The following is a 24,775-nucleotide window of genomic DNA, read 5'->3' on the forward strand; positions in this document are numbered from 1 at the left end:
CACCGCTGGGGCGGGGCGCTGGGCGCTGCTCTCACAGGTCCTGTGTGCTGCACCCCTCGGGATGGTCCTCTCACGAGAGGGGCCCGCAGCCTTCTCCCCACGCTCATTGAACTGCGGCTGCTGCGAAGTCTGCTCACCCTGGACACGCGGGGCTCCACGGCTGCCCCCGAACTTCAGAGACCGGGATGAGACAGGCCAGCCCCGGACCCCACAGCTGCTACAGCAGCCTGAGGAGCATCCGGGGAACTGTGCTTAGACGACCTCAGACTGGAAATCCGGGCTGGCTCCGGTCCGTGCAGAGCCCCTGCCCCGTCCTCCTACCCCCAGGTGATGGCGGAAGGAGGGCCCTCAGCCATGACTCCCGTGTTCTCGGCAAGGTGCTGCCCACTGCCCACCCCAGCACCTCCCGTCTTGACCGCATCACTCACTGTGTGGCTGCCGCACCGGAGCCCTGCTTGTCTCCTGCGTGGTGCTGGTTTCCACAGTCTCCTTGCAGGTTTGTTGCCCAAACCCTTACCAGAGAGCTTTCGCAGCACTAGTTTTCGCATCATTATTTTTTTGGACTGTATATTAAGCTGAACAAAAATGTTTTCTTCAAACACAGTTTTATGATTTTTTTCTGATTCTAAAATAAATATATGCTTGTTCCAATACATTTGAAGTTATGCAAAAGCCCTTTAATAGTATTTGATGAATGTAATTCCAGTTTTTACATTGTTTGTGCTTGTAAACAAATATGAAATGAAACAAGAAGGTGTTTTTGAATATTGACAATAAACCTACATTGTTATTTTAATGGCTATACAGTATTTTATAGATATTTAATAATTTAGCTAGCCAATTCTTTACCATGCAAAACTTTGTCTAAAAGATTTTTTCCTGGAATCAGGGTTTAACCTAGTGGTTAAAATGCTGGTTGAGCTGTCCACATCCCACACTTCAGTTCCCGGGTTCGAAACCCGGCTGTGGCCCCTGACCAGCCTGATGCTATCGCGGACTCTGGGGGCAGCCGCTGGATTCCCGCGGTCCACCTGGACACCCGGCTGTTACAGGCCTTCGGGGAGTGAACCAGCTGACGGGCGCTCTTGCTCTGTCTCTGCCTCTCAAATAAATTTTAGTATATAATTTCTCCTTTTATAAATAACAGAGTTGTCTTTGGATTATTTTCCATTAATTTCTTATGTTGATCCCTGGAAGCAAAATGTAAAAATCTGTAAAGTCCGCACTACATTTCCATAATTTTCTTCCATAATTTGTATGCGTTTCTCCTGCCTTCACAGTGAGACTGCCCACTACCGTCTCACATTCAACATTGCGTGCGATTGCATTGTTTAACACACAATGGGATGTTTCGCACATTTTGTCTTTACATATTGTCTCATTTTCCTATCTTTTTCCACATAGTAAGCATAAACGATACCTCCGGCGGATTTTATTCTCTGCCGTGGAGCGATTCTGCTCGCTGTGCTGTGTGTTTGTCTCCACTGCCGTGGGTCGGCCCCAAGTTCAGTGCCGTCCACGCTGCCTGGGCTCCCAGGCTCTGCCTGCGGGTCAGCCTGTTCTTCGTTCTCCTGACGTCATTCTGCTGTCTCTCTGCTTGTCTCTTCTGCTCGTCTTAATGTTCCTTGTTTGCTGTTTGTATGATTTCCCCCCAGCTAAAATCTCCCATTTTTAGAAAACGATTTCACTCTATGATTTGGCATAGGAATTTTACCCCTTCTCAAGACGATTTATGTATCTAAGCACTTCATCTGAGATCTCATTTTTCGCATTAAAGCTGATACACATTTGGACTTAATTCTGGTATAGATTACGAAGACTGGGAAGCTTCCAGCCCATAGGACACCCAAGTAAAAATATGATCAAAAGGGCCCCTCTTTCAGGAAAAAAAAAGTTAATACACAATTTATCAATTATAATAATCAGCCCAAATTAATTATAATAAAGTAAATTATTTATAAAAATAAATATTAGCTATTACCTAGAATCTCATGGCAAGTGCAAGTACCTGTAGTTTAAGACAGAAACTCAGTAACATTATTCTGACAAATAATAGCGAAAGAGATAAACTCCAACATGCGATGTTCCGATTCTTAACCAGGACAACGACGCCCATCGGCTCACGCTGGTTTCTTTGTCTTTGTAAAGCACGTGTCTGTTGATGAACACAGCAGCCGACGAGGCTCCCGTGGTGTGCAGGCTCCCATCCTGATGGTACCGGACTTAGAACATCTTTCAATAACTGGACGTGTTCTCCCAGAGCCCAAAGCATGCGGTCGACCACACAGACCGAGTCTGCACCAAGCCCTTGACCAGCATGCGCCGCTCCATCCTTGCAGACCCTGGAAACACGTGCGCTAGCAAGCCACCCGCCTTCAGCGTGCACCAGTCAGTGCAACGTGCAACCTGTCAGGACAGCAAGTGTGCGGACGGCAGAGGCTGGCGCTCCACCACGGCACTTTCCCCTGCAAAGCTCAAGCCCAGGAGTCTGTGGCACCCCCATGGCGCCCCCGCCCCTGCACACACCTGCTTAGGGGTCCCGTCTCCATGAAAGCGAGTGATGTCCACACCGAGGTAAGAAGCTGCCTTCCTGAACTGCCTGTGGGTGTGCTTTGGGGTTCTTCCTCCTGCCCCTGGGTCTCTGACTCTGCACAGTCCCAGGTCTGTGTTAGCTCTGTGTTGGTGGCGTCGCAGGGCCAAGCAGTCCTCCTCCCTGTTCATAGTGTCCTCTAGCAGTTTCCCATTTTATTTTGCACCTCAAACTTAAGGATCATCCATTGTTTTATCCATTTCTAAAGCCTATGTCGCAAGAAAATACTGCTGGAATTGGATTGGGATAATGTTTAGCGTAAAGAATAATCTGGGAAGTAGTGTCATTTTTACAATGTTGAGTCTTCCTGAAAACATGGTATGCTTCTCCATTTATTCAAATCGTCTTTTATGTCCTTATTACGTTTTTATAGTTTTCCTCTTCGACTTTTGCTCTGCATTTCTTGGTAACTGTTCCTAGGTGGTCTGCAGAGGGCTTCTGCCTTCATCAAGGATTTCTTCCCTCCATTTCATTTCCAACACAGGTATTAGCAGCACACAAGAAAATGGATTTCTGTTTATTTCCAGCTATGTTCATCACCAAAATCTTATTATTTCTAATATTTTCTTCAAAGTCCGTAAGTTTTCCAAAGAAATGATCTTTATGTTTCTGTAAATTCAGTAATCAAAATGCTCTCCCCCTGTGCTAACATTTCTACATCTCTGTTTTGTCATTTTATTGCACTGGGTCAGCTAACCCGCAACAATGTAGAGAACTGGAAAGTGAGCAGGGGTTCCAGTGAGCCGGCTGTCTTTCCAGAGCCTGTCCATCCAGCGACAGCGACAGAGGCTGCCCTGAGTCCTCTCCTGCTTCTGCCGTGGACTTTGCTCATCGCCAGGCTGTGGGGCTCACCATGGACGCTGGCCGGCTCGGGGCTGAGAGGTGAGGTCAGAGAGGCCCACCAGGAGTCGGCTCATTGTCCAGAGCCCGCTCAGCTCCGGGCTCCTAGAGCATGCGGGAGACTCTCCCCTAGCGGCCGGCAGCCGCGTGGAGCGGGCGCCTCTTCCACCACGCAGCAGTCATGGGGGAAGCAGGTGACTCTGAGGAGCCATGTCTGGGCCAGCTGCCCAGCACTGTACCCAGTGGCCACCCGCATCTCCATGGACACCTCTCCTGCTGACACAGGGAGCACCTGCTGTCTGCCACCCCTGGCCACAGACCCTGGGGATGTGAAAGCAGCCGTGTTCACCCTGGCACTTGGAAGAGGTCCTTTCAAAGACTACCCCCGGTCTTGCTGAGGGCTTGATGGTTTGAACTAAACCCAACTGTGAGGCTACAGGGCCACCAAGCAGGCGGGGGGGAGGTGACTCAGGGAGACTCCTACGGTGACAGAGCTCTGGGGTGTAGCGGGGAGTGGCAGGAAGCAGGGAGAAGCACCCCCAGCCCTGAGTGGGTCTCAGCCTCAGGGCAGGCACCCCGAGGGCAGGCAGCTCCTTGCCCCAGAATCTCGCTCTATGACCACCCATGGAAGCGGGTTTTTCTTGAACCCTGTCCATGTGGGTGTGGATTAGAAAGGCCATGGCTTCCAGAGAGGCCAAGCTTTTTGGTCTAACCTCAGCAACACTCAGACTTTAAAACAGATCTGCCTTCTGGATGCTCGGCTCCCTGGGAGATCTGGCCATCCAGCAAACCCATGACAGGAGCCCGGGCCTGGGTTCCCCGTGCCAGCCTCACTGGTAACTTCCTAAATTCTCTGGAAACCCCACGTGGTTCCCGGGCTGTGCTAGGGGACCGTTCGGAAGCCCTGGACCCTCTGCCTCTGCCGCGGGGGTTTCCTTGGAGGCAGCCCCCAAATTATCTAGCTGGTTGCTCTTTATCCCCTACAACCTTGTTCTTTCAACTCAGAGCAGGCTAATGACTGTGAATGGGGATTAAAGCCCCTTATTTTAAAGAAAGACTACTTCCCGTTTGAATTACTTTAAACGCACCACTTTGCTTCTCATTTAAAATGAATAATAGGCTTAGAGCAGACAACAAAAGATCATTAACCTCCTAAGAGGAGTGTATCCCGAATGTTGTGTTTTGCCAGCTCCTGGCATAGAATGGCTAGAAATGTGCTCATGTGAAGGGCTTTTTATTTTTAAAGCATCATTATCTGGGGGACATCTTTTTTGGTATTCAAATAAGAGAACTGATTCCTCTTTGCTGCCCACTTGAGCTTTTGTTCTGCCCTAATTGAAAGCAAACCTGTGTGGAGAGGAAAGGATGTGAGCGGTTTAGGTTCCGTTAAAACAATTAATCATGTATTTTTCTTCGATAGAGAACAATCATCGTAGGCGGCGGCTTGCATCCTGTGTGTCCCCTGTCTTAATAACAACTCGGAACAAAAGCCGTTTTCCCAGCCCCGGGTTTGGCCACCGAGATCCAAGAGCTGAGAGGACAGCAGGCAGCGTGGCCAGAGCTGGAATGAGTCAGGCGCCCGTTGGTCCTGAAACGCGTGTTTTAGAACAAGCCGGACCTTGGCAGCTTCTGTGTGTCTCTGAGACGTGTCTGAACAGAGCGAGAGGAGACGAGGATGCGCTCTCAAGATGAGAGGGAGAAACAGCCTTGCTGGAAGCAGACGTAGAACCAAGAAAACACGGCGGGACGGACCACGGGCCTGGGATCTGCTTCTAGAAGCTTCCCTGCCCGGTGACCACCTGTGCAGACGCTGTGGGCTCTGCTGCTCCCCGTGGCTGGGCGTGAAGCTCCGTGGGCTGACACGAACTTGTGCACCGTGAGTGCAGGGGCCCAGAAGGGCCAGCGCACAGTGGGCAGGCTGAGCAGGGGGCTCTGCTGGGCTTTCAGAGACTCCTCATGCGCATTCTTCTAATTCTTAATTAGAGCGACATAGCTAATTAATAAGTTTTTTCCAATTATAAATTAACTTAGGATCAGAACTCTGGCTTTGCATGTAATTCCCTACAATCGCTAAAGCTACTGCAACAACACGCCTCCCGCCAACCGTAACTTTTCTATTTAACACAGACAGACAAGTTCTCACTGGGCTTACGTTTTACAGCAAATTATCTCTGTTGGGATTTATGGAGAGAAATTAAAAATATATATATATATATATATATCAGACTTGTCCCCCCTCCCCTTGTCTTGCATAGACAAAACAGCCTCCTTCAAGGCTAATTTCTCAGAGATTTAAGGGGAATTTGTCTTCATGGGGAGGAAAACAGGAAGCGCAGGTGCAATCCGTTTTGGTTCCTCTCTGCTCCCACCTTCTTGTGGCTCCTGCAAAAATGATTTGGGAGGTGCCGGCATGCTGTTCATTTATAGACTCTTAACTGGAGAGACACTTATCTCTTTAGTAATGAAGGAACGCAATTAAAGGTGGGCCCGTAGCCGGGGCGCCAGCTCTGGCGACATGTCACATCCTTGGCTGCCACCATCCCTCCGCGGTTTATCAAAGACTAGTCCTTTAATATGGAGATTACACTTATGTACTTGTCTGAACTTGAAAGGCATTTGCCTAATTTACTTATTAATGAGATGTAAATCTATTTGTATGGCACGTCACAAGTTTCCCCGAAATCGTTGCTACTTAACCGGTGATAAACCCTATGATTTAAACGAAAAATAATACATTTAGCTTTCCACATTCATTCTGTTAAAAATTGATATAGTCTATGTTAAATTTATTAATATTGCTTGCTGTCATTCAGTTTGCAGCTCTTGCTGAAATATGGCTTGACAGCGGCCGCATTAAAGATGTATGCCATTGTATTCAACAAAGATTAATGAAGCCCGGTAAAAATAGCTGTAAAAGAGAAAGTGATCCGAATGTAAAATCAGTGAATTAAATGAGGCCGCGCATACCATTTGTTAATATGCATGAGGAGGGAGGCAGCGAATGAACATGTCTCTATGCAAAGTTCATTTGGGAATGTTTCAGTGTTGTCTGCATAGCCCCCAACCGCTGCAGAGCGGCCTGGCAGAGCAGGGCGCCCCAGCCTGGGCGTACCCGGGGCCCTGGTGCCCTGCCCCTTGCAACGGGCTGGACGGGGCGGGCGCCTTGGCACCTCCTCCTCCTGGGGGCTCTCCCTGAGTCTCTCCTCTGTGCACCAACCCAGCTCTCACGATCGCGAGCCTGGACCAACCTGTGCGTGTGAAGCAGAATGAGCTTGGAGCTTCTTCCGGCTGGGCTTGGAGCCGATTGCAGACCGGAGGTTGGACCTCGCCTCGCCAGGCCTCCTGGTCGGTTCCTGCGCGGGAAGAGCGAGGCTAGCGCCACTGCTCCAAGTACTTGGCCGCCACTTGTGGGAGGGCCTCCGGGAGTCCAAATCACTCTCAGGGCCGTGGAAGAGCAGGGCTCCCAGGGCTGAGCACCCGCAGAGGCGTGCGTCTGTCTGGCGTCTGTCTGTCTCCCCACTGAGCCTCTTATTCTGGCACTCGCTCTTGTATTGAGCGATTGGGGAGCTCTTTCTTTGTACTATTTGGAGAGCATGATTTATTTCCACGGTTCTCATTATAAAATACTGCCGGTGTCATACTCTGCCAGGTTAAGACTTTCAAATAAATTAACAGTGACAGAGAATTGTATGCAGTAATCATAATGTAAGCCCAGCATGCTTATCAATCAAGAAGGTGTTTTGATAGATGTAAGTCGTTAATGATAGGTGTTTCTCCCCACGGTTTGCTCACACGGAGGTCAAAGGCTGTCCAGGAGAACATGTTTGGAGGCGTTCTGTTTGGTTTTGCTTTTCGAGTTGGCCTGGGGGTGGGGTGGAGGCGGTTGTTTGCCGGTGAGTGTCGCTTTTAACAAACCGAGTCAGCGCACGGAGTGGTTCTCTCTCGTAGCCAGCTCGGGGGCAGTTGGGGGTTGGGCGCACACATGTTGAGGGTGACATCCCGCAGAAAGCGCTGCCTAGAGCACAGGCTTCCCCGAGAGGGTGAACACAGGTGTGCTCTGTTGTTGTGTGATGTCACCCGCTCTGCGGTCTCAACAGGTAGTCAACTCCAGGAGATTCCGCAGGCTGTGCACGGGGCTCCAGGCAAGGTCAGCTCTCCTCCCCTCTTCCTCCTCCAGTGGCGGATTTGACGGGTCCGCCTCAGCAGCAGAAGCAGAGGGGGCGGGCAGTGGCTGGTCCCCGAGGATGTCCCCTGAGGCCGGCACTTGGTGGGTTTTTAAGGTGACGGACACGGGCGTGTTAATGTGCCGTGAGATGAAACAACGTAAAAAGAAGTTGATTTTCATCTGTTGGGTGCCCACTTACCTTCAGGTTCTATCTCCCTGGACCTGGCTTCAAGCTCAGGTTCACGGCTGACCCTGGTATCTGCACCCAGGAGGCTTTGGGGCCCGCTGCATCCTCTCTGCCTGCTGGTCACTCAGTCTGTGGATCGGAAGCCGTTGTCTGGGGCGGCCCCTGCAGAGCCAGGCTTCCCGGGGCAAGAGATCGGGGTGGTCACAATGGACTGCAGATGCAGAGCCCCTCCTGGTCTCACTCCTACTCCCCAGTGATGTGAACGCACCCTCCAGCACTCTGGGGGCAGTGGGATACTGGGGCACCGAGTGGCACGGCTGCAAGGACCTTAAGAGTCTCTTTTCTCTCTCCCCCTACCTTCTCACCCCAAATCCTCAAGGAGCAGCCCTTTCTGATCGGGTGCTATCTGCTAAGAAACCCGTTCTCTGGCAAGCAAAGTCGTGTTGAATCTGCGTTCACAAGACATGAGTTGCCCAGCTTCTCCAGACACGAGACACCGTCACCTCCTGTGCCACGCCGGCCACTCTTCAGAGGGCCCAGGTGTTTAAGGGAGACTTGATGCAGATAGAACGCCCAGGCACTTCAACTGCAATTGCCCAAAAGATTCCTGTGGATGGTTTCCGGAGAAATCGCCCAAGAGGAGTGGGACGTCGTGGACCCCTTTTGTTTACCGCAGCGGGCGGCAATTATCTGATTCTGCTCATGGGCTGGTCAGTCTGCCCACCCCCCTCACCCAAACAGTGAGTAATCCTGCAAGTGGGGGACCTGCAGAGCCTGCAATGCGGGCAGTCCTGACACGCCTTCCGTCACCCTTCCTCCAAGCAGAGCAGGTGCGGCGCCTCGTGGCTGGATCTGCTCTTACCCTGTGGGTTCTGCAGCAGTGCAAGCCCCCCCGCCCACTGCCATTGCAAGTCTACTGATCCCCACCTGCAGAAGTATTGTTATAGTCGCTACTCTCCTCAAAACCGCTTTCAAAACAAGCAGGCTGGAATGCAAAGATGTTTTGAGAGGAGCCAAAGTCACGTGAATTTAGACACAGTGCAGCTGGCCCAAGCCCAAGGACTTGAGCCACTGTGTTTGCAAGGCGAGGGAGCAAGATGGAGAGTCTCCTACTGGAAAGGCAGGGGCTGCCAGCAAGAAGAATGTGATGTGGAGGGGTGGGCGTCGGGCGCATCAGCGGAGACGCAGCTCAGAACACCTGCATCCCACCCCGGCGCGCCCGCGAGAGTCTCAGCTGTTCTCTGCTTCCGGCTTCCTGCTGATGGACACCCTGGGAGGCAGCAGGTGGTGGCTCAGGTACCTGAGTCCCTGCCACCCACGTGGGAGAGCCAGACTGAGTTCTCTGCTCTTGGCTTCACCCTGACCCAGCCCTGCTGCCCTGGGCATTTGAGGAGTGGACCGGTGAGTTGCAGATCTCTCTCTCCCTCTGTCTCTGTCTGTATCTCTGCCTTTTGAATAAATTTGTAAAATAACTTAATAAATAACAAATACAAAACAGGAAAGAGAGCAAGGCTGCCGCCTCTGACACATTCACCACATTGTTCAAGGAATAAAGATATCTTTGTGCTGCTTGGGCTGAATGTTCCTTTTTAGGGGAAACACAGAGATTAAGTAAACATTCAGATGTTATTCATTTAACTAACCTCTGAGCCATTAAATGAAATGAGTTTGTGATGTAAAAATTTGTGTTAAGGAACTCAGACCCACTACAGAATGGGTCATTCTCAAAGAGTGAAAAATCTGGTATGGTGGAAAAAAAAAAAAAAGGCAGTGGAAGTGACTGTACACACAGGGCTCAGAAAGGCCGTTCTGCACATTTGGTGCAGCTTTGCAGTTAGGGCATTAATTAATGACCGAGTAGAGGGACGTCTGTGTGCTGGGCAGATGGCACACGAGCCCGGAGAACTGCGCCATCTGAATCGCAAAGGCGCCGCGGCCTCCTCTCCGGCACCTGCCCACATCTGCCAGCCCGACCGCCACAGTGGGGCTTGCGGCGTCCGCTGATGCCCAGGGGCCTGCCAGGGCTGCGAGAGACGCCTCTCATGGTCTTCCCATCAGAGTGTGGGGAGGGGGACAGGTTGTGGCCGACTCACGGTGCTGCATCACCAGCTTGGTGCTCCTGCCTCCTCCTCCTCCCCCTCCTCCTCTCCCTCCCTTCCTTCTCCTCCCCCTCCTCCTCCCCCCCACCTCCTCTCTGCTCTTCTTTTTCGGCCGTGAGGAGGATCCTGGAGTGAGGGCTGACCTCTGAGGCCCCGTCTGGCCTTGATCTTCTTCTGGGCTCAGGGACATTGCTGTTAATGAGGGCAGAGAAGTACAAACATGACAGAGGCAGTAAGCACCAAGGCCGTGGTTTGGGCGCATCCGGCCCCCGGCCCTCCGGCGGCTAGCAGTGACTCCCCGCCAAGGACAGGCAGGGCTCTGGGGTGTGTGTCCTGCCCTGGACGATGACCGTCTGGACAACAGGCAGCTCTCGGGAGACAGGCAACCGCATCTCTGGGCTCCGTGCTGCAGGGGCAGCCGACGTCGGTTGGTGCTAGCAGACCTGATTGGTTCTGTGAAGCCCATGGAATGATTGGGTCTGGCTTTGTTGTCCACAAGATAGCTCGGACGGCAGCGAACATCACTCGGTGGCAACATTCCGGGCCAACGGCGAAGCAGCAGCCTTCTGTGCCTCTCCAGTGGAGGACGGCCCTGGCGCTGTGCTGCCGAGTGCCCGCACAGCCTGCTCTTCAAACAACTCTTCACTGAGCCAGGAGCGACGCACAATAGGTCTGGCTGGGCTCCTGCGTGGCCGTTGGAACGTGGGAGAACAGAAGACGTTAATTGGATGATTCGGAAATTCCAGCAGACCGGCTTCCAGTGCCTGGGACTGCGCAGGCTTGGCCCCTCGCTGCTTTTACACGTAATTCTCTCCTCCTTCCCGCCCGTCAGGGTGGCGCCTTAGCGGAGTTATGCCTCTGTATTTTGTCTCCAAATATTTACATTTCCTGATTTTTAAACTGAAACAATTGAAGGTTTCAAAATAAACAATTTGGGGTCTAATCAGCGGGCACAAAGAGCTCCTTAATAGTTAAACTCATCAGACAGGCAGCACGTGTGGTCAGGATCAACAGGGACATAAAATTTTTAGACCACAAGGCAGAAGCAAATATGGAAATAGGAAATGCCTGGGAATGACGGGGAAGGGGCAGGAGGCGGCCCTGGTGGGTAGGGGTCCCCGGTGCTGGGAACCCGGGGCCACGGGCACCACTGCGGTATTTGGGTTCCTGAAGAGGACTCTTGTGGAAAGCAGGTGCCCCATGGGACACCCTGTCGGTGACAGTTCCTGGTTCTACGGGGGCACCTCTACCGCGTGGTCCTGCTCAGCCTCCCGTCCCCTCGCTCTGGCTGTTTGGAAGCCGCCTCTCGGTGACACAGGAGCTGAGACTTGGATTCTAAAGCAAACCGCACAACTCCAGGAGGTGCCACTGTGCCAAGAGTGAGTGAAGAATGAGCGCTAGCACAGAGGTGGCCGGGTGCCCTGTGCAGGTCTGGGCTGGAGCGGCTGCCCCGGGCTGGCCAGGACCACAGCCTCAGGACAGCCCCGCAGAAGCCTCTGATCCAAGGAGATTGAAGCCCACTGAGGGCAGGGAGGATGCGTGCTCCCCTCCCACCCCGCAGCCAGCGCCCGCAACAGGACCGGGCAGCCAGGCAAGGGCAGGAGAGTTCCCGTCCCAATCCCCAGAGGCATCGGTTGTCAAACCTGCACTTCCATCCTGCCACTCAGAACAGCGCTTCAAGCCTTAGCTGCTCACAGCTCTAGGAGCACGGACCACTCCAGACCCAGCGGCCTGGGCTTCCCTAAGCGGCTTCCTGTGACAGCGTCAAGAGCTGATGGTGGCTGTGACTGGGGCTTGCGGAGCACCTGCAAGGCCTCTCATCTTATTTCACCTGTGTCTCAGACAGCCCACGAGCAGAGGCCTCAGTCCCATGGCGTGTGATTATTTTGCTTGGAAATGTATACTTACTCACATTTTTCTCCTGATTATATGTTAGCCTTTGGCCCTTTCCATTCTTTTTTATATATATACAAAAATTAAAAAGAATGTAACACGACCTGTAACTCCAGGAGTTACAGGGACAGAGCCGCTCCCTAGAAAATAATTATAGGCAGGGGCCGGAGCTGTGGCATGGCGGGTAAGGATGCTGCCTGCAGTGCCGGACGCTGGTTCAAGTCCTGGCTGCTCCACTTAGGATGCAGCTCTCTGCTATGGCCTGGGAAAGCAGTGGAGGAAGGCTCAGGTCCTTGAACCCCTGCACCCGCATGGGAAGACCTAGAGGAAGCTCCTGGCTCCTGGCTCCTGGCTTCAGATCAGCTCAGCTCCGGCCATTGCGGCCAATTGGGGAGTGAATCAGCGGATGGAAGACCTCTCTATCTCCCTCTATCTCTGCATCTCCTATCTCTGTGTAAATCTGACTTTCAAATAAATAACTAAATCTTAAAAGAAAGAAAGAAGGAAAGAAAGAAGGAAAGAAGAAAGAAAGAGAAAGAAAGAAAGAAAGAAAGAAAGAAAGAAAGAAAGAAAGAAGAAAGAAAGAAAGAAAGAAAGAAAGAAAGAAAGAAAGAAAGAAAGAAAGAAAGAAAGAAAGAAAATAATTAGGGGCTACTGCTGTGGCGTAGTGAGTTAAGCCTCCACCTACAGCGCTGGCATTCCACATGGGTACCGGTTCGAGACCCGGCTGCTCCACCTCCAGTCCAGCTCTCTGCTGTGGCCTGGGGGAGCAGTGGAAGATGGCCAAGTCCTTGGGCCCCTGCACCCGCATGGGAGACCTGGAAGAAGCTCCTGGCTCCTGGCTTCAGATGGCACAGTTCCAACTATTGCAGCCATCTGGGGAGTGAACCAGCAGATGGAAGACCTCTCTCTCGGTCTCTATATCTCTGTGTCTCTAACTCTGCCTCAGAAATAAAAAAAATAAATCTTAAAAATTTTTTTTGAAAGTCTTCCTGTGCGGAGGATGCAAAGCAGAGTGCAGCCGAGCTGGGTCGGTGCTGGGAGCACCTTTCTGGGTGAGCAGCCATGAGGTAGGGCGTGTCCAGCTCGCCATCCCAGCACAGCTGTGATCACTGGAGGACATTCTGGAGCAGAGGGTGACCAGGAAGCTCCCCACCGTCCACAACAGGACCCTCACCCTCTAGGCACATCCCTAGACCCGCCCTGTAACCCCACTGCCTCTGGGTGAGGCCACGTGTCCAGATGGCCGTGCAATGAATGGGTGTGGGTGGTGGTGGGTGCACACACCTCGGTGCAGGCTCCCTTGGCTCTGCCTCTCTGGCCCACCAAGTAGAGGGGACTGGGCCGCAGGATCGCAGGATCGCAGGGTCCACTACCTGCCTTGAGCAGCCTTCTCCTCTCCACCGGCTCCTACTACGCTGGGACCAAAGCAGCGAACACACATTGGTAGTCCAGAGTGCTGAGGTTTGGGGCTATTTTTCTTTTTTTTTTCTTTTTTTTTTTTGACAGGCAGAGTGGACAGTGAGAGAGAGAGACAGAGAGAAAGGTCTTCCTTTTGCCGTTGGTTCACCCTCCAATGGCCTCCGCGGCCAGCGCATCGCTCTGATCCGATGGCAGGAGCCAGGTTCTTTTCCTGGTCTCCCATGGGGTGCAGAGCCCAAGCACTTGGGCCATCCTCCACTGCACTCCCTGGCCACAGCAGAGAGCTGGCCTGGAAGAGGGGCAACCGGGACAGAATCTGGCGCCCCGACCGGGACTAGAGCCCGGTGTGCCGGCGCCGCAAGGTGGAGGATTAGCCTAGTGAGCCGCGGCACCTGCCCATGGGGCTATTTTATGGGGTTCACCAGCCCTGATGACATTCGAGCGAGATCTGCATCCTCAGCCCGTGGTAGGGAAATTTTTCTCCTGGAGCTTTGGATCAAACGTGATGAGGGAACACACAAGCTGCCACCCGTGTTTGTGCAATGTCGGAACACGACTCAGCAAAGCCACAGCGGATGACTGTCATGGTCCATCTCCTCTTACCTGAATGGATAAAGTAGAACGTAAGCGGATCTGTCTTGGCTCATCATCCCAAGGGCTGGGAAGTCCAGGATCTGGTGAGGGCCACGTGCTGCTTCAACTCACAGAAAGCCAAAGGGCAACAGGTGCATGCGGAAGAGAGGGCCCGGGGCAGCCTGGCTCTGTGACAGCCTCTCAGCCCAGCTCATTCAGTCCCACAGAAGGAATTCAATCAATCTCTTCACGATGGCGGATGGTACAGGCCCCGAGCACCAGCTGCAGGCCCACCACCCCTCTCCACGCTGCTACACTGGGGACTAAGCCAAGGCAAGAGTTTCGGTGGGACCAGCTAATGCAAAGCACTGCAGTGGCACTCGGGTTTGTACAATTGGAGTCTGAACCCAGGCACAGAGAGCGCCTTCTCTCGTTCACGGCCACAGCCCCACTGCTCACCGTGGCACACAGTGGGTGCTCAGCACGTGTTTGCTGAATGAACAAATGCACGCCACGTGTTCCTGCCCGTGAGGCCCTACTGCAGGCCTCCCATCATGCCAGACATCGCTCACCTGCTGTCTGGTGATGCTAGTGGTGGGCGTCCAGGGGACACTCAGGGACTGAGGTCACCAGTGGCCTCCACGCGGTGCACTTGCACTGCCCCTCCCCAGGGCAGGGCGCTTTCAATGGGGTGCCTGTTGCCCAAGAATCATTTCTTTTCCCATCAATCTGAACGCTCTGCCCTGTGAAATGCAGCCAGCAACCAGCCACCAACGGCCAATCAAAGCCAGTGAAATTCCGGGTCTGAGTCTTTTGTGCAGGGCCAGCCCTCTCTGTGTGCAGCTGTGGGGCTGCCACCTGATCGACGCCATGCTCTTACCCAGCACTTCACAGAGGCTGTCCTTCGGCTACACTCGCAGGCGAGAGCAGGTGAGTGCTGGGCTGCATTCACACTTGGCGTTTGGTGACAAATCATTTTTATAGCCGCTGTCGGCACTAGGAGGAACCTGACGCTCTCCCTGCCTTAGGAAGTCCATCGGTGAGCACTGTGGCCGAAGATGAAGGCAGGGACACTTTCCCGTTAGACTTTTCCTTAGCGGAAGTCGGGTCTCCAGTTCCCGAAGCCTGCGGTAACGACAATACCATCGAACCAGTGGGCTTTTATTTGCAAACCCCTTGCTCATTTATGGCTGATGCGTTTCAGCCGAAAGCAATCTGCCAAGGAGGACACTGTCCATTCGACCCACAGCGGAGCCCCCCGAGACTCAGAGAAGACGGGCGGCTTGTGCAGGAAAATGCAGCTGGAAGAACTGGGATGCTGTGGGCAAAGGGGGAGCGCGGGGGTCAGGAAGCCGTCTCTTTCCTTTGTTGCAAAGCCGCGCCTCCTTTCCAGGAAGCATCGCATATCTGCCGAAGGACGGCACCTTCCGCCCTCGGCAGCCTGACCCTGGGGCAGGCCCCTGCCTTCGCTGGGGGCCCTGCAGGTTGAACGAGGCAGGCATGCATGTCTCAGAACCCGAACCTGGTGTGGAATGACAACAAAATTGACAGGGAGAGGGGAGTCAGAATAAGTCCTTAGCTGTGTGGAACGCCTGGTTGCAGAGAATGACCCCACACGTGGCCACCTTCCAAAGGCAGCCCACATACATACCACGCACGTAACCGCCTTGGTTAACCCAGCAGGTCACAAAGGCCTGCCTCGACGCCCGGGGATCTGAGCTCTGGAGCTCGCCCAGGTGCTGGCCAAGGCCGTGGTCAGGGCTGTGCCATAGCTCGACTTCTCCCTCTGTCTGACCTGCCTTCTCCTTGGCTTCACTAGCCCTCCCTCGTAGGCATCCTGCGTGCTCAGCTCTGTTCCCAAGTCTGCCTCCTGGGCCCAGACGCGAGGTGCTGGTCTCAGCAACACGACTTGGATGAGAGTCTCCATCAGGTGGCATCCAGAGGGCGAGGACGCGCCTGCCCCTTGCTTCTGGAGCAGGAACAAACTGCACTGCGCTCCCTTGCCCTCCAGCCCTGGGACAGCCCTGAAAAGAGCTCCGGCTCTCTCGCTTCTGCAGGGAGACCACTCCCCATTTCTGTTTGCCCTGAGCACATCCACACGGAAGCAGTCTGTGTTACCACTGAAAGTCCTGCTTTTGCAGGGACAAGTTCATTAAACCCTCGCCCTGTGGAACCCTGGCGGTCTTGGCGCTGGCCCTCTGCCACCCCGGGGCAGAAAACCCCGCTCTCGGCATGCATGGGGACTAGGGCGAGGCGGCGGGAGCTGCACCCTGTGGGCCCAGGCTGAAGGGAAAACTGGGATCGTTAGCAGCAGCAGCAGCAGCCCTGCCCCGGGGGAAAGCAAAGTGCCCGGGGAAGGGAAGCAGGGCAGAGTCCGGGAGGTGGGCGCCCGCCTTCTCTGTCCACGCCCCTTTGCTCGGCCTGAGCACCAGGCTCTGCATCGCAGGCAGCAGGTGCCGCCCCTGCCCGCCTCCCCCCCTCATTCTGGGTGTGGTCTGGACAACCACGGGAGCAGGGAACCACGTTCTAGCCAGGAACGAGCTTGTGGGTGTGCCTGGGATGGGGGAAGGCGGACGCTCAGGGCAGGCAGGGGAAGGGGTACAGCATGGCTGTGTGCGTCCTCACTCGGGCTCAGGGAACCTGCCCTTCCAACCAGCTCTCGTTCCACCCTCAGTTACAGCTTAGACACCAGGGTGTGGCTGGAGGCGGGGCCTCTTGGCGGGGGAGAAATAACGGTTTCTCCAAGTGGGTCAGAATGGAAGGCTCAGCTAAGGTGCTGCTCCGCTGAGATTGTGGTGTTTACAGCCCCCGGATTCCAGGGGTGCCCTCTGAGACTCCGACAGCTGCAGCCTGTCTAGCAGGCACCCAACCGGTCACGATCAACAGGTCCCATCTGTCACCAACCTCGCCTAAGAGCCCGCAAACCGTTTGCTGTGCAAGGTGGAGAGCCAGGGCCCTTCCAGTGGAGACGAGAAACGAAAACCCAATCTCCTGCTTCCAACCCTGCATCGAGGTCTTGGAGGGCCCGGGGCTTGGGCTCCGCGGAGAGGTGGGCGACCCGCGCTCAGCTCCTCGAGTAAGGAGGGGCCAGCGGCTCCTTCGCTGAGATTGGCCGCATCGCGTTTTGGTGATCTCGCTTCAGGGAGCTGGTGGGCACCATTGGTTCTCATCCTCACGGTTTACTCCCCTTTGCCGAAGCCATAAACGGAGTGCATTTGACGGTCCAGAGACGAGCATGGCAGTTACCACGTTCAGCCTTCCGGCGGGTCTTTGTTGGTGATAGGCTGGAACCAAACCAGTTTCAGAGAAGGCAGGACACAGACCCGTGGAGGGGCTGGCTCGGGACAGCTGTGACATCCACGCATTTCGGACAAGGTGAATACAGAGACGGCTGCCAGAAAACAGCCGTGTCCCACATTGCAAGGAGCTCATCTGTGGGGCTGCCCTCTCCCTGATCAGCTGTGGGCTTTGCTCAAAGACTTGCAGGCAAAGCGCTTTCTGGGCCCCGTCCACTGACATTTGCAGCCCCCTGTAATTTATTGAATATCGTCCAAAGAGCAAACACAGGGTTTATCCCGGTGGCGTTTTCGTTGGGTTGTAAATGTTTGCCATTTACTGAGAAGAGGAAGAAGGGGTGAGGCAGGGGCATGGGGAGAGACTGAAAGAGGGAGGGGAGGAGAGGGGCACAGATTTGAGAGGAGAGCGAGGACTCCGTGCCCAGGGGCAGTGACACACCGCGTTTCAGAGGGTCTTGCTCACCTGTGAACACAGACAAGTGCGCCAAGTGGCCGTGGCAGCTTCCCTGTCCTCCCCTTGCCCGGCTCACCTGAACATGTGGATCAGAGAGGACCCCCGGAGGAGTTCTAGAACATTCTGCATCCTCATTCCACAGCCAGAGCCTCCTACACCAGTGGAGATTCTTAGGAAAAGGATGGAGGAGGCTAACTGAGGTTATGTGATTTATAAATGAGATCAAGTATTTGCTAAAAATCTAAAAGAGACAGCAGAATGGTCAACAGCATCGTCTACATTGAAACCACAACGAGGTGCTACCAGACACCTATCAGAGCGGCCAGCATGGAAGAGTGGTGATGGTACCAGTGTTGCAGAGTGGACCGAGGGTCGGGTACAGAACGGCCTGGCCCATCTGACAGCTGGGGAGTTTCTATAAAACTAAACCACGCAACCAAACGCGCACACTCATGGCCAGTCTTGCTGAGAAATCAAGGCTGTGCTTACAGAGAAATCCGTACACGGATGTTTCTAGCACAACACTCTAACAGCCCCGGATGTTTTCCAATGGGTCAGTGATGAAGCAAAGTGTAGACATGGAATCCTACTCGGCAACAGGGCGGAGTAAGGCACTGAGACTCACGACCACGTGGCTGGATCTCGCGGCAATGGCGTTGAACGGAGAAAGCCAGTTTCAAAGGGCTGCCCACTGACTGCTCCATTTACATAGAACATTCCAGAAGTGACAAAATCCTACAGAAGGAAACTGGGTTAGAGAGGCTGTGGTTACACAGAGGAGCAGAGGGAGCCCGGCACCGTTTGAGCCTGTGCTGGTTACAGAAATAAGCACGCATGCTGCAGGTGCTTAGAACTGGACGTGCACACACGTGACGGCCTGGGAGAAGCTGTGTGTGTGTGTGTTGCACCACACCTCCTGCTCCCACACTGCACTCGGGAACACGCCCCCAGATCGGCCTCTGCAGGGGACGATGGTGTTCACCCAAAGGTGTCGAAGAAGTGAAGGCGAGAGGAGGGCGTCTGACTCCCCTTTCCTACCCGAGATGAAGGGACAAAGTCTCCCTGGGAGAGACGCCATCCGCCATCCAGGGGCAAGGGGCCTGCCGGGAGCCGGCCCAGGCGACCCCGGACAGACAGACAGCCGTGGGCAAGCTCTCACTTCCCTTCCCCTCCCACAGGCATCAGTAACCTTCCCACGACGGCCCCTCTCTGTTCAAGGGAACACAGAGACGTTAGCGCTTGCTTCTTTGGGTCTTCATTCCTCCACCAGAGCTCCTATGCTATTTAAACTTACACCAAGTTCAAGCTCACACACGTCTCTCTTGTGAATCCCAACTATGGCCATCAAATCCCCAAGCCTGTGAGAAGGAGGAAGTTCCGCCTCCTCTACGGGGATATGGGGCAAAGGTGATGGGAGACCTCCCTTTGCATACCTTGTCATTCCCTGTGGCTCTCTACTTAGCCAAAACTAAAACGAATAAGTCAACAGGAAGGAGAGAGATTGAGAGAGAGGGAGAGAAGGAGGAGGGAGAGAGGGGAGAGGCAGGGAGCTCAGGGAGAAGCACCTGAAGTCTGAGGGTCTGCCTGGGAGGGGGTCCCTGCCCTGCCAGCAGGAATGAGCCTGTCCCGTAAGCACCAGCGGCACAGGCACCCAGACCCCTTGGCTCTCGAGCGCAGCTGTGACGCACAGGAAGCGTGTCGGTTGCTTGCTGCATGGTAATTATCAGGAAAATTCCCTGCCATCGCTCGCACAGGCCCTTGATGGACAGGGAGTAATCAGAACAGACTTTCTTGTGGTTCTTACAAAACATTTCTACAAGGAGCCCTCGGTCAAGGCTTCCGAATTTCAGTGGTGCTGCGAGACGGGGAAGTCCTGGGGCTGGGATAGGTCACACAGTGCCCCTGGCTCCCCTCGCAGCCTTGCCCAAAGTCGGCCAGAAGGGGCGGCCTGAGGTTCCATGTTCTGACCAGGTGCACCCACACAATGCTAGTGATACGGATAATACTAACATGACCAACACCAATATCAAGAAGCTGAAGGAAACCTTGGGAAGCTTTGGGTGTGTTTCCTGTTGCATTGACAGCAGGGAAGCGTGCCCAGGTGCACACCTATCTCTCGGCTGTTCTAGTCGGGTCCATCACATACGTGCAGCCTTTTCATGTCAGCCATGTCTCAAGCTAGATGTCCAGGAGGACAGTTTGTGAAATTTGAACTTGGGGGCCGGTGCCATGGCTCACTAGGCTAATCCTCTGCCTTGCGGCGCTGGCACACCGGGTTCTAGTCCTGGTCAGGGTGCCAGATTCTGTCCCAGTTGCCCCTCTTCCAGGCCAGCTCTCTGCTGTGGCCAGGGAGTGCAGTGGAGGATGGCCCAGGTACTTGGGCCCTGCACCCACATGGGAGACTAGGAGAAGCACCTGGCTCCTGGCATCGGATCAGCGCGGTGCGCCGGCCGCAGCGCACCGGCCGTGGCGGCCATTGGAGGGTGAACCAACGGAAAAGGAAGACCTTTCTCTCTGTCTCTCTCTCTCACTGTCCACTCTGCCTGTCAAAAAAAAAAAAAAGAAATTTGAACATGGACTGAAAACTAGATCATATTTAGAATTATCACTCACTCTCTTCAGTCCTTTTGGAGCCAGGGTTGTGTGGGGAATCCTGCTTCCTAGGGTGTGTGTGCTGGAATATTCATAGCAGAACCCACACGACGGCTGCCCATGACTTTGAGTGGCTCAGTGTGGACGTGGCAATAAGAGGTGAAGAAGCGTGGCTATTTCTTGAATGTAGATGTGGACTATGACTGTTTACTGGACCACGCCTATTGAATGTTTTCTACTGATGAGAAACTCCAAAGGGAAGCACTGGGAAGGGGGAAAGACAATGATGCAGCTTTGGGAACACGCGTCTTCCCGAGGCACGGCCATCAGTCAGCAGGAGCGGCCGTCAGTCAGCAGGAGCAGCCGTCAGTCAGCAGGTACAGCCGTCAGTCAGCAGGAGCAGCCGTCAGTCAGCAGGAGCGTGGTTTTCAACTCGTTGAAGCACGGTGAGGAGCATGGCGCAGTGTGATGCCCTGAGGATGGCGCTTTGTGATGTTTGAGGCTGGGTTGGGGGGCTGCAGACCACGGGGCACCCAGCTGTGTGGACAACGGGGCACCCGGCTGTGCAGCCAGGCACAGGGATGCGGCCTCTGCCCCACAGAACAGGTCCTTTTCCACGTGGAGCTGCCCCGAGACAGCCTTGACACGGACTGCGAGGTCAGTGCCACCCGCAACCTGCGCCTGTCCTGCTGACACCACTTCAAGAGCAAACGTATCTGCGTTTGGAGCAGACCTGAGCGTTGAAACCAGAGATGTAAAGTCTTGTTCGCTGGCTCCGCCTCCTCCTCTTGCTGCCACCAGCGCCGTGTGGAACTGGAGCTCATGGAATCAAACAGGAAACGCTGGAGCGTCTGGGGACCCTTCCCTAAGCACATGTGTGTGTGCACTCGGGTGCGGACGTCGAGGAGACCACAAAGCGCACGCTGCGGCCAGTTCCACCTGCGTGGTAATCTCCCGAGAGCCAGCATGCTCCTGTTGGCACATTAAGCACCAGGTTTGAAGAGTCTTGTGAAGGCCAAACGTGGTGATGTTCGGAAAAGTGCTTTGTCAACTCGAAAGCTCGTCCAGATGTAAGGGCTTCGGCCGCTCAGGCGCTTGCCAAACTGAGGACGTTCGAAAGGGCAGCGTGTTTAAGCAGCTCGTGGGGTCCAGAGAGGCAGCTCATAGGCTGTGCTGACTCCTGCCATGGCGGGTGACCTGCTGGTTCCTCCGTCGTTCCTTTGCGACCGTTTTGTTGTCAGTCTCCAGGAGGTCTCAGCCTGTGCCACCTGCTCTGAGCTGAGCGTGACCTGCAGGAGCCAGGCCTGCTCCCGGGGACTCACATCTGCCGTAGCTGCATTTCTCCGCTGCCCACTGACGTCAGCCTCCGAGGGCACAGTGCCACCTGGGATTCTGGGTAGAGGCTCCTTGGAGGGTGCTGGGCTGGCTGGGGAGACCTCACGGTGTCTGCCATGACAGCAGTGACCCCACTGCTGGCCTCATCTCCGCCTTCCTCCAGGCTGTACAGAGCCAAAACAATGACGGCCTCCCGTGACACAGACTGAGGCATTAAAGGCGCCAAGACAGCTGCTTCTATCCTAGATCATGCAGAGAGCTGAGTTTAAATTACAACCTCGGTTCTCCACCTCCATAACCGATCCCTTCTGCACCAGCTCCTGGCTATCAGGAAGTGGCAGGGAGAGCTCTTGGTGAACCAAAGACCCTGGCCCATCTGCCTGCAGACTGGGAGCTTCAGGATGCTCACAGGCGAATGCACTGTGTGCCCAAGGCCTCTCAAGAAAGCTAAGCATCTCAGCTCCCATGATTTCCCATACCCCAGGTCCACGTCTGGCCCCTCAGTCACGGGTGGCATCGTAAGGCAGGGAGCAGGACATGCTGAAAACAGGAAAACGCGGCCGGCAGGAAGGGACTTGCTCAAGATCCCGCGACGAGCTAGCACACAAAGCCAAGGCCCAGGCAAGAGGGCTCGGAGCAGACTCAGACAGTGTCCTCCGGGTCTGAGACCCACACCCAGGCTGGCCCCTGCTCCCTGGCTTGGCGTCCATTCCTCTAGTCCACCGAGCGTGCTCCTGGTGAAACACAGCACTCCCCTGACATCACAAATCAGATGTGGAGACCATGTGACGTCTCGGGCTTCTGAGTGGGCACACACAAGCGTCCTTCCCACGCCCTCTCGATGAAGTCTGCGCTTCCTTTCCGCTCCACCCAGGAGCGCCCCGCAGACAGCCGCCTCTGTGCTCACGTGATGCGTGGTGCCCCACGGCCTCCCCATGTGTGTGCTGTCAGCCCAGGTGCCGCCGGGTCTCGGGGAATGAAGCCGTCTACTGAGCTACGATGTGTCGCAATGCTAACGTGGACATGTGTCCTGGATGTGCCTCAGTTTCCCCTGCGAGCCCCACACAAGAGATTCACACTGGCCTGGCCCACACCCACTTGCAGATGCGTCACCAGGCTGGTGCGGCGCTCGTGTACCTAGGGGGATGCACATCTTGCTTGCTGACCGTGGTCCTTCTGAATAACCGCTAATACTCGCCCGGGAAGGTGACAGACGTTTCCTGGGGAGCAGCCGGATCCAAAGGCTCTGGCTCCCCGCCGTGCAGAACCAGCGCAACGCGCCTGTGTGGGTGAGCCCCCGCCAGCCTGGAGCTTCCGCCAGCAGGCCCAAGTCGGGAAGACGGCGGCAGCGCCCCCCTGTGCTCACAGGTGACCTCTCACCTGTGCTCATTGTGGCTGGAGCCTCCCCTGGAAGCGCACTCGGAACCCTGTCCCTGCACACCTCGGGCCTTGGAGCCCTCAGCTGGGACTGCACCGGGCAGACAGAAGCCACCCGCAGGGCTGACCCACACAGCGCCAGTGCCCAACCCCCAGCAGGCACAGCGCGCTGCGGTCCACGGCAGGCGGCCACGGGACCCCGAAGAGCAGGCCTTACCAGTGACCCTGCACGTCTCATGTTCAGCACCCATGTGTGTTTTTCCAAACTTGGCAACAGAACTTCAAGGAAAGAACCGTTAGCTGCAGATGAGAGATGCTGGTGGAAGCTGGAGTGATTTTTCAGGACAGAGGGCTCAATTTCCCGCTCTCAGGTGTGTGATTAAAATCAATTAAATCACTCTTCCAATGTCAGGCGCGAGATTCTCCTGACAAATGAAATTACGCCAGGAAAGTGTTCTCTTCCCCCTTCAGCCCTACTCAGCCTCCCTCTCCCCACAGAGGAGATCAGAACGCCCAGCTCAGGGATTTCCGCGACATTTTCTGTAGGAACTGGAGCGATCCCCAGACCCCCAGGTACGGGGACGAGGAAGGCGCAGGTGCCCAGGGTTGATGGCCTCTCTACGTGGAGTCAGACTCACAGCCAAGGACCGCAAGACGCCAGGCCAGTGCCGTGGACCGTCTGGGGACTGAGCCAGGCTTCTTGGCACAAACGGACGTGTTTGGGGCAGGAGTCTGTCGGACCCTTCAAATTCGGGGTGGAGGCTTGCACCCTCTTTCCAAGCCTGAGACAAGGAGCCTGTGTGTTCTCCCACAGCCCTGAGAGGCCTCGGTGGCGCGGAGGCCGACAGGGGTGCTCACAGACGCCGCACCGCCTTCCGCAGCTCCTGTGGGGTTCGCACACTGCAGCCAAGCTGGTCCCTGCCCAGCCCTCGCCGGAGCTCCCCCCAAGGGAAAATGTAAGGCACCAGGTTCTCGAGGAAGTCAGGAGGGGGCGAGATTCTAGGGGCAGAGGGGCCAGACGTGGCTTCGTGCTGCCTCCGGCCAATTGCTTACCGCGTCAGTGGCTAAAGCATGCAGGCTTCCGTGTGACCTCCGTGTGTTCTGTGTGACCTCCGTGTGTTCTGTGTACCTTTGTGTGTTCTGTGTGACCTTCATGTGTGCTGTGTGACCTTCGTGTGTTCCGTGTGACCTTCATGTGTCCCATGTGACCTTCGTGTGCCGTGTGACCTTCATGTGTTCCGTGTACCTTTGTGTGTTCCATGTGACCTGTGTGTTCCATGTGACCTTCATGTGTCCCGTGTGACCTTCTGTGTGAGAGATGTTCTCTGCATCACATGCTCATTAGGCGTCACTTCTTTCCGCCCACTGAGGATTGAACTCATGTTTGCTGCCTTCCAGAAGTCCCCCTGCCTCCCTCCTCGCCCCGGCTCATGGGTGTAAGCCGGGCTACGTGGCGTTTGCTGAGGGCTCCGGCCAGTCCCTGAGCCTGTCACTAGGAAGATGCCGCCTGTGCTGCCCCATGCCAACTCTGTTCCCCCGACCAGCGAGCCCTGTCTCCCTCCACCTGTCCAATGTCAGTCTTTCTACACATCACGGCTCACTCTGCACCACTTTCCAACTTAGCTTCTGGGTTTTCGGGTTTTTATGCAGGCAAAGTCCCAAACCCCATTGTGGAGCTCCCACCCGTTCCCTCCAGTGCAGTGTTGCCAAGTGGGTCTGGGTCCTGCTACCCCATCCCCTCCAGTGGGGCGCTGTCCTGTGGGTCCTCCTCCCACCATTCTCTGCTTGGCCTTCTGCACCTGCTCTTCTCTCTGGACACTCATCCTCTGTCCCATCCTGAGATCTCTCGGCCTCTGTTCAGGGAGTGGTTCATGTGTAGGGCTGTGATCAAGAGGATAGGCCCCGGTATTGGCCGGCTGTGACCCAGGATGTATTGCTTAGGAAGACCTCAA

The sequence above is a fragment of the Oryctolagus cuniculus genome, chromosome 15, assembly GCF_051225735.1.
Source record: "Oryctolagus cuniculus isolate XC-2025 breed Fujian yellow rabbit chromosome 15, ASM5122573v1, whole genome shotgun sequence".
NCBI classification, from domain to species: Eukaryota; Metazoa; Chordata; class Mammalia; order Lagomorpha; family Leporidae; genus Oryctolagus; species Oryctolagus cuniculus.